The sequence below is a fragment of the Abrus precatorius genome, unplaced genomic scaffold (genome assembly GCF_003935025.1).
Source record: "Abrus precatorius isolate BTA unplaced genomic scaffold, Abrus_2018 Scaffold10, whole genome shotgun sequence".
NCBI lineage: Eukaryota > Viridiplantae > Streptophyta > Magnoliopsida > Fabales > Fabaceae > Abrus > Abrus precatorius.
Genome location: NW_020874292.1, coordinates 17,117,759 through 17,126,569, shown reverse-complemented (window position 1 = coordinate 17,126,569; position 8,811 = coordinate 17,117,759). Strand labels below are relative to the sequence as shown.

The 8,811-nt window shown below is 34.1% G+C and overlaps 1 non-coding gene across 1 annotated transcript; it reads left to right on the top strand.

Moving 5' to 3' along the window:
• The first annotated feature begins 5,518 nt into the window (after positions 1–5,518).
• Positions 5,519–5,625, top strand: LOC113853347. Its single transcript, XR_003502520.1, has one exon. It is a non-coding gene; the product is annotated as a small nucleolar RNA R71 (small nucleolar RNA).
• The last annotated feature ends 3,186 nt before the right edge of the window (positions 5,626–8,811 follow it).

Genomic DNA, 8,811 nt, shown 5'->3' with positions numbered 1-8,811 from the left:
AGCAGCTTTTGAGGGAGGAAAATATTTTGTTAGAAATTTATTCACAAGTTCAGTCCATGTGGTGATACTTCCCTGAGGCTGTGCTTGTAACCAACATTTGGCTTTGTCTCTTAAAGAAAATGGAAATAGCCTCAGTCTTATAGCATCTTCACTTACTCCATTCATCCTTATAGTATCACACAACTACAGAAAATTAGAAATATGCAGATTAGGATCATCAGAAATTCCACCAGAAAATTGGTCCTGCTTCACTAGGTGAAGTAAGGCTGGTTTTATCTCAAAATGATTGGCTTGAATGGTTGGTCTAACAATTGAAGAATTATAGCCTTGCATATCTGGAATTGCATAATCTCCTAATGTTCTCATTCTATGTTGTTCTGCCATTTCAACTTTTGGAGTTGATTGTCTAAAAGGTGAATGTTTCCTATTTGCAAAAGGAGTGACTTGAAATTCTGGAGAATGTATAACCTCTAGATCACTGTCACTTCCTAAAGATCTCTCTGCTCTAGTCTCTTTTCTTAATCTCCTAAGAGTTCTATCAATGTCAGGATCAAAGACAAGAGTAGATTTATTTTTGTTTTTGCCACGCATATACAACTAAATACAGATATAGTATAATGAAAATAGAAAACTGCACATGTAATGTAATATTTGTAGAAAATTTAAAGAAACAAATGCTCAATCTAGTTATTTTCCTGTTACTAATGATATTGAAACAAATTATTCCTCGGCAACGGCGTCAAAAACTTGTTACTTTTACAACTGCTGTTGCACTGAAAGTAAACTGACTAGCAAGTATACTAGTGTTGTTGTAGCAAGTTATAAAAAATCTTAGAATCAAATTGAGTTCCAAGTATCGTCATCAGGGAATAAAGTTCTCAGTTACCACTTCACAAGATCACAATTAGTTGAGCTTTACAAATTTCAGATGGATTTGGTATGAATGTATCAAAAATGAAATTAGAAAGTAAAACAGAACAGTTAGTACAAAAGTATATAGTAAACAGATGTAGAAAGAGTAGTTCAGAAATTGTTTCACCAAAACTTCAACATTGAATCAATAAAGTTCTGAACTTTCAAGCATATAGATGGAATGACAATCAGTTTCACGTTGTATTAATCAAAGGACAATCCCTTGCCTCAATGAATCTAGCATCTAATCAAATCACTCCAATCCCTTAGATCTAATCCAATCAAATGCTGCATTAAGTTTGAGAAACCAAAAGATTGCAAGATTAAGATATCTTATCCCTAAGAAACCAATAACCTTGGCAATTAATTCAGATATGAGAAACAAGTTCAATTCCCATTGATAAGAGTTTCTCTATGATTAGTTGATCAAATTTCCATTCAATCACTACTTTAACAGCAGAATCAATCACTCAATCCAATCCAAAACTCAAAGTTCAGATCCAAAATCAATTCAACATTTCCATTTCATATTCACAGTTCCTATCCACAAAGAGTTTAAGCAAACATTACAAAAAGAGAAGAGAAGAGAAGAGGAGAAGAGAATGAACAAAGAAGAAACATCTTCAAGCCAATCTCCAATCTGATCCCTCAAGAAATGAAGCTTGGTGTTCGTCCTCAATCTCCCTCTCTGACTCTCTCAACAACAAAAACAAATGGAAAATGAAAAATGAACAAAAAACTACTAAATTCTTGAGCTAACTGCCTTTTATAGAATTTCCGCTCTGCTAGCGTGATCACTTTTTCCAGCAATAGTAATCACGCAGAGGCTAATTCTTCGTTTCCTCCACTTGCGCGTGTTCACTTTTGCTGGTGATAGTAGCCACGCGTACTTCAAAGTGTTCACTTTTGTTGAAAATAGTGGCCATGCAGAAGCTTCCCTTACTGATGTCATGCGCGTGTTTACTTCTGCTAGAAATAGTGAACACGCAGAAGCTACCTTCTTGCGCGTGTTCACTTTTGTGGATAATAGTGAACACGCGCAGCTACTCTTCTTGAAGGACTCTCTGGAACGCTCACTTTTTCCAGAAAAAGTGATTGTGCAGAAGCTCTTCTCATTGCAACCTCTTTGGAACGATCACTTTTGCCAGCAAAAGTGATTACGCAGAAGCTCTTTTTCATTTTATGGTTCTGGAGTGATCACTTTCACCAGCGAAAGTGATCACTCAGAGGCTGTTCTTCAATTATCAACTTCTTTCCTCCAATTTTTGCTACTTTTCTTCTATTTTTCCTTTGATCATCCAATCCTCATGAACTTAGCTCAGAATTCCCTACAAAAGCATACTTGAAATGTCACTTTTTACATAGAAAATCAATGAATTTTAAAATAACTATGTTTAAAAGTGACATGCAACATTTTATTATTTTTTTAAGGATTTTCTACTATTTCTAGCCTGTTTTCTTTATTAATTGCACTAAAAACTATTGTAAAATACTAGTAAAATATGGATTCATCAACTACGCGCAACACCTTCAATTCTGCATGCTCTGGAGTGATTACTATGAACTTTCATAGTAACCACGTGCAGACTTAGTGGATTCAGGGCTGCTGTAGTTGTCACTTTTAACTTTGAAAGTGATCACTTTGGTCCCTTTGCTGAAAGTAGCTTGTTGTAGTTGTCACTATTAATGTTGAAAGTAGTTACTTTCACCTAAAATTCCTCAAAATCCAATAATTCTTCAAAATAAGCTTGGAGATTCCTGCCACATTATTCAAATTATCAAAACATGCAAAATAAACTATCTTAATCAATGTAAATTAACCAAAAACTAAGAATTCTATATTATTTAGCCTAACTGTAATATTCATCTTATTTACATTATCTAAGTCTATTATTTTCTATAAAAAGTAATAAATGATGTATAAAAATTTAGTAAAATGTGGATTCATCACCAAGTCAGAAAAAATAGCTAACATGCACCTTTGAAATGTAGCTGGAGCATTACAAAGCTCAAAAGACATCCTTCTATATGCAAATATTCCAAAGGGAGAAGTAAATGCAGTCTTTTCTTGGTCAATTGGATCTACAGCAATTTGGTTATAGCTAGAATGCATGGCCAACTAACCTTTCTAGCATTTTGTCTACAAAAGGTAGAGGAAAGTGGTCTTTTCTGGTCACATCATTTAGCTTTCTATAATCTATGCACATCCTCCATCCTGTTACTGTCCTTGTAGGTATTAACTCATTTTTTTCATTTGATACCACAGTCATTCCTCCCTTTTTAGGTACCACTTATACAGGACTCACCCAACTGCTGTATGAAATAGGATATATAATCCCTGCATCTAATAGTTTTATGATCTCCTTCCTTACTACTTTCTTCATGGAAGGATTTAACCTTCTTTGAGGCTGCACAACTGGTTTAAAATTTTCCTCAAACAAAATTCTATGTTTGCAAAAGGCTAAATTTATACCTTTTAATTCTGAAATGCTCTATCCTATTGCTGATTTGTGTTCTCTCAAAATTCTCAGTAACTTCTCCTCTTCTTCTTCCTTGAGTTCATTGCTGATGATGACTGCATTTTCATATTTTTGGCCCAAGAATGCATATCTCAAATGAGAAGGCAGCTGTTTGAGCTCCAATTTCTGAGTTTGCTCTTCTTTCACTTTCTTTTTCAGCTATTCTTTGATTGATTTTTCTGTAGGGGTTAGAACTGGTAGAGATTCCAATTGCTGCTCAATTTCCAAAACGTATTTTTCTTTATGCATCAAAGATTTAGTATTTCCTGCAGCTATGGTTTCTCTCAACATAGAAATTTCATCAAACTCATGAAAAGGATAAAGAGTAATAAGAGAATCCAATATATCCACTCTCATACATGTGTTATCATCAATTGAATATTTTAATGCTTCAAACACATTAAATATTACCTTTTCATCTTGAACTCTAAGCTTGAGCTCTCCCTTTTGCACATCAATGAGACCTCTTCCAGTTGCAAGGAATGGTCTGCCTAGAATCAAAGATATGTTCGCATCTACCTCCATATCTAGAATGACAAAGTTTGTAGGAAAAATGAATTTATCAACCTTAACCAACAAATCTTCTACCACTCTATAGGGATAAGTATATGATCTATCAGCTAATTGCAATGTAATGTTGGTTGGTTTCACTTCTTTTATTCCCAATTTCTTCATGGTAGCTAATGGCATTAAGTTAATGCTTGCTCCCAAATCACACAATGCCTTTCCCACAGTACAATTTCCTATCTCACAAGGTATGCTAAGGATCCTGGATCCTTGAGTTTTTGAGGAAGCTTTCTTTTAAGAATGGCACTGCATTCCTTTGTTAATGGCATTATCCTATCATGTTCCAATTTCCTTTTCTTGGAGGGCAATTCCTTCATGAACTTGGCATAAGATGACATCTGCTCCAAGGCTTTTGCAAAAGGAATGTTGATCTTATCAATTTCTTGAACACATTCAGAAATCTTTCAAACTGCTCAACTTCCTTAGGATTCTGCATTCTTTGACGATAAGGCAACCTCTTATAATTTTCTAAATCTATTAGTTTGCAGGCATCCTCAAAAAGCTACTTCTTGGTCTTTCTCTCAGAATTTGTATGAGCTTCTCCCTTATTTTTTGAATGTTCTCTCTTAAGTAACTTGAAATTTCCTTGCTGCAAATCTTTTTCTCTTCTTCCTTTTTCTGTTGCATTACTCACTTTCTTTTCTGCAGATTTTGGACTGGTTACCACAGCTCCACTCCTTGTGGTTATAGCTTGACACTGCTCTTTTAGATTTATCATTGTGTTACTTGGAAATCTCCCTTCATCTCTATTTGTTAGTTGTTTAGCCAGCTGTCTAATTTGAGTTTCTAACTTCTTCATGGAAGCTTCTTGATTTTTAATGCTGGTTTGAGTGACTTTCATAAACTACATCATTATTTCTTCAATTTCATTCATCCTTTCATTCATAGGTCTAGCTGAATTCTGACTCCTTTGAAATTGCATAGAAGAATTTCCTTGAAAATATTGTTGCTGTTGTGAAGTTCCTACATTAAAAAATGGAAAAGAGGGATTAGTGTTTTTCACAGCAGAATTTTAAGGATTCCATTTATAAAATTGTTGATTCCTGTTATTTGAATGTTGGAATCTAGGAGGAAATGATTGTTGAGGATAAGATTGTTGTTGTCTTTGATAATTCCCAATGTAATTGACTTGCTTTTGTGGATCTGGTGTAGGTACATCACATGCACTATTAACATGATTCTCTCCACAAAAATCACAGGTCAATTGATTGGTTACCACATTTCTGGCTTGTAGATTGTTGATCTGCTGAGTCAAAGCTACTATTTGCTCAGAAAATAATTGATTCTGCAGCTAATTCTGTGCAAGAAAGGTTTCTATAACTTTGGCTTCATATCCATTACTTCTCCCTGCATTTCTTGAGTTGGAATTCTGGTACATAGATGAAGCCATCATCTCAATGATTCTTTGAGCTTCTTCTAAAGATTTCATGCTTAAAGAACCTCCTGCAACTGCATCCACCATGGTTCTAGTCACTACATTTATTCCATTGTAAAAGGTCTCCAACTGCATCCACTCTGGAATACAATGATGTGAACATCTTCTCAATAACTCTTTATATCTTTTCCAGGCTTCATATAACGATTCTCCTTCCTACTACACAAAGGATGTGATTTCTCCTCTCAGTTTGGCAGCTTTTGATGGAGGAAAATACTTGGTTAAAAATTTGCTCACAAGCTCTGTCCATGTGGTGATGCTCCCTTGAGGCTGTGCTTGTAACCAACATTTGGCCTTATCTCTCAAAGCAAATCGAAATAGCCTCAATCTTATAGCATCTTCACTAACTCCATTTATCCTTATAGTGTCACATAACTGTAGAAAATTAGAAATATGCAGGTTAGGATCATTAGAAATTCCATCATAAAATTGATCCTGTTGTACCAAATGAAGTAAGGCTGATTTTATTTCAAAGTGATTAGCTTGAATAGTTGGTCTAACTATTGAAGAGTTATAGTCTTGCATATTTGGAATTGCATAATCTCCTAGTGTCCTCATCCTTTGTTGTTCTGCCATTTCAATTTCTGGAGTTGGCTGTCCTAAAGGTGAATGTGTTCTATTTGAACTAGGAGCAATTTGAATCTCTGGAGAATGTATCACTTCTAAATCACTATTGCCTCTTAAAGAACTTTATGCTCTAGCCTCTTTTCTTAATCTTCTTAAAGTTTTATCTATGTCAGGATCAAAGACAAGAGTAGATTTATTTTTATTTTTACCACGCATATACAATTAAAACACAGATATAGTAGAAAGAAAACAGAAAATTGCACTAATTCATAGTATATAAATACAAAGTAACTACTTTGTATGATATAAAATCTATCAGAATTTGAAACTATACAAATACAGAATTAACTATCAATTTATTGCAGAACAGAAAAATTTTAATTGTAATATAATATTGCAGAAAATTTAAAGAAAATAAATGCTCAATCTAGTTATTTTCCTGTTACTAATGATATTGAAAATAAATATCCCACAGCAACGGTGCCAAAAACTTGTCACTATCTTAACAGAAGTAATTTTGACTAGCAAGTATACTAGTGTTATTGTAGAAAGTAATAAAATGTTAAAACTGTGTTTTTAGTGCCAAGGAATAAAGTTCTCAATTATCACTCCATAAGTCCACAATTAGTTGAACCTCACGAATTTCAGATGAAGTTTGGATGCAAAAGTAACAAATATTGAACTCAAAAAATAAAACAGAACAATGAACATCAAAGTATACATTTGACAGATGTAGAAAACATAGTTAGGGACTTGTTTCACAAAACTTTAATGTTGATTCAATAATGTTCTGAAATTTCAAGTATTTAGATGGAATGACAATCAGTTCCACGTTTTATTATTCAAAGGTTAATTCCTTAACTTAATGAATCTAACATTTAACTAAATCACTCTAATTTCTTAGATTTGGTTCAATTAAATGTTGCATTAAGCATTAGAAACCAGAAGATTGCAAGATCAAGATATCTTATCCCTAAGAAATCAATAACCTTGGTAATTGATTCAAGTCTGAGAAATAAATTCAACTTCCATTGATAAGAGTTCCTCTGTAATTTGTTAATCAAATTTTCATTCAATCACTATGTGAATAACAGAATCAATTACTCAATCCAATCCAATACTCAAAGTTTAGATCCAAAATCAATTCAACATTTCCATTTCAGATTCACAATCCCTAACTACAAAGATTTTAAGCAACCATTACAAAATGAGAAGAGAAAGAAAGAGAAGAAGAAGATGAATGAAGAAGCATCTTCAAGCCAATCTTCAATCTGATTCCTCAAGATTTGAAGCTTGGTGTTTGTCCCTAATCTCTCTCTCAGACCCTCTCAACAAAGAAAACAAGTGCAAAGTTAAAATGAACAAAAGATCCTAAGATATCTGAGCTAATTCATATTTATAGAATTCTCGCCTTTCTGGCGTGATCACTATTCTTCATAAAAGTAGTCACGCAGAGGTTGAGATTTGCGCGTGTTCACTTTTGTTGATAAAAGGAGACACGCGTAACTTTGCAGTGTTAGAGGTCTCTCTAGAACATTTACTTTTGTGAACAAAAGTGATAACGCATAGCTTGCTTTCCTAAAGGCTTCTTTGGAACGATCACTTTTGCCAGGAAAAGTGATCACGCGCGCCCTTGCTATGCTGGAGCTTCTTTGGAACGCTCACTTTTGCTAGGAAAAGTGATTATGCATGCTTTGCTATGATTGAAGTTTCTCTGGAACCATTACTTTCATCAGCAAAAGTGATCATGCGCAGGTTTCCCTTCACTTTCAAGCTCTGGAAGATCACTTTCATCAGCAATAGTGATCACGTCCAACTCTTGCTTCATTAACCTTGTTCCTTCATTCCAGTTTTTGCTTCTTTTCTTCTATCTTTCCTTTGATTTTCCAATCTCATGAACTTAGCTTAGAATTTCCTACAAAAATATGATTGAATCATTAATTTCTATATAGAAAATTCATAAATTCTAAAACAACTATGTGTTTAGAGAAAACTTTAATCATTCTATTATTTTTATGAGTTTTTCTGCTTTTTCCTACATATTTTCCTTATCAGAGATATTAAAACTAAGGTAAAATACTAGTAAAATATGGATTTATCATGTCGCACTTAAAATTTCAAGTGAGTTGAATTACAATGACTTTACATACTAGTTGTTGACACTTAATTGATTAGAAAGATATTGCAAGTGGAATGTGCCCATGGTTTGACATTTCTTCTTTTGAAAAATGATGGAACAAAGTTTGAAGAGTTTGAGGATGGTGCAATTTGGTTATCACCTTTCTTTTTGTCTTGGTTTGCAAAGCAAAAGGTTTGCACCAGTAACACATTTGTTTGGAAAACAAAGCTCTAATGCTCATGGTGTAACATCCTCATTTTAGGTGGTGTTTATTAATGGATTATTAAGTGATGTTAGATAATGTTGGTACATGTTAAAAAAAAGGATTTTTTAATTGTTTAGTACAGTTCTGGTGTAGAGGAATCTCGCTCAAACAAGACTGAACATCCAGAACCATCCCTTTCTGGAGCATTCTTGCTCAAGCGAGAATAGATCAAGTCACCCCAACTGTCACCTCGCTCAGGCAAGATAGAGCTTGTCCAGGCGAGGAGTCTCAGGAAAATTTGGTAACTCTTTGGATGTCTTTTTGATCAAGCGAGAATGGTCTCGCTCAAGTGAGAATATCATAAAATGGTTGGGGAAATCACTATCTGTATATCTTGCCTAGGAAAAATATGTCTTGCTCAAGCAAGAACACACGAACTAAGGGTTATTTAAGGGATTTCCAGCATGAGAGTTTTCATTTCTTAACC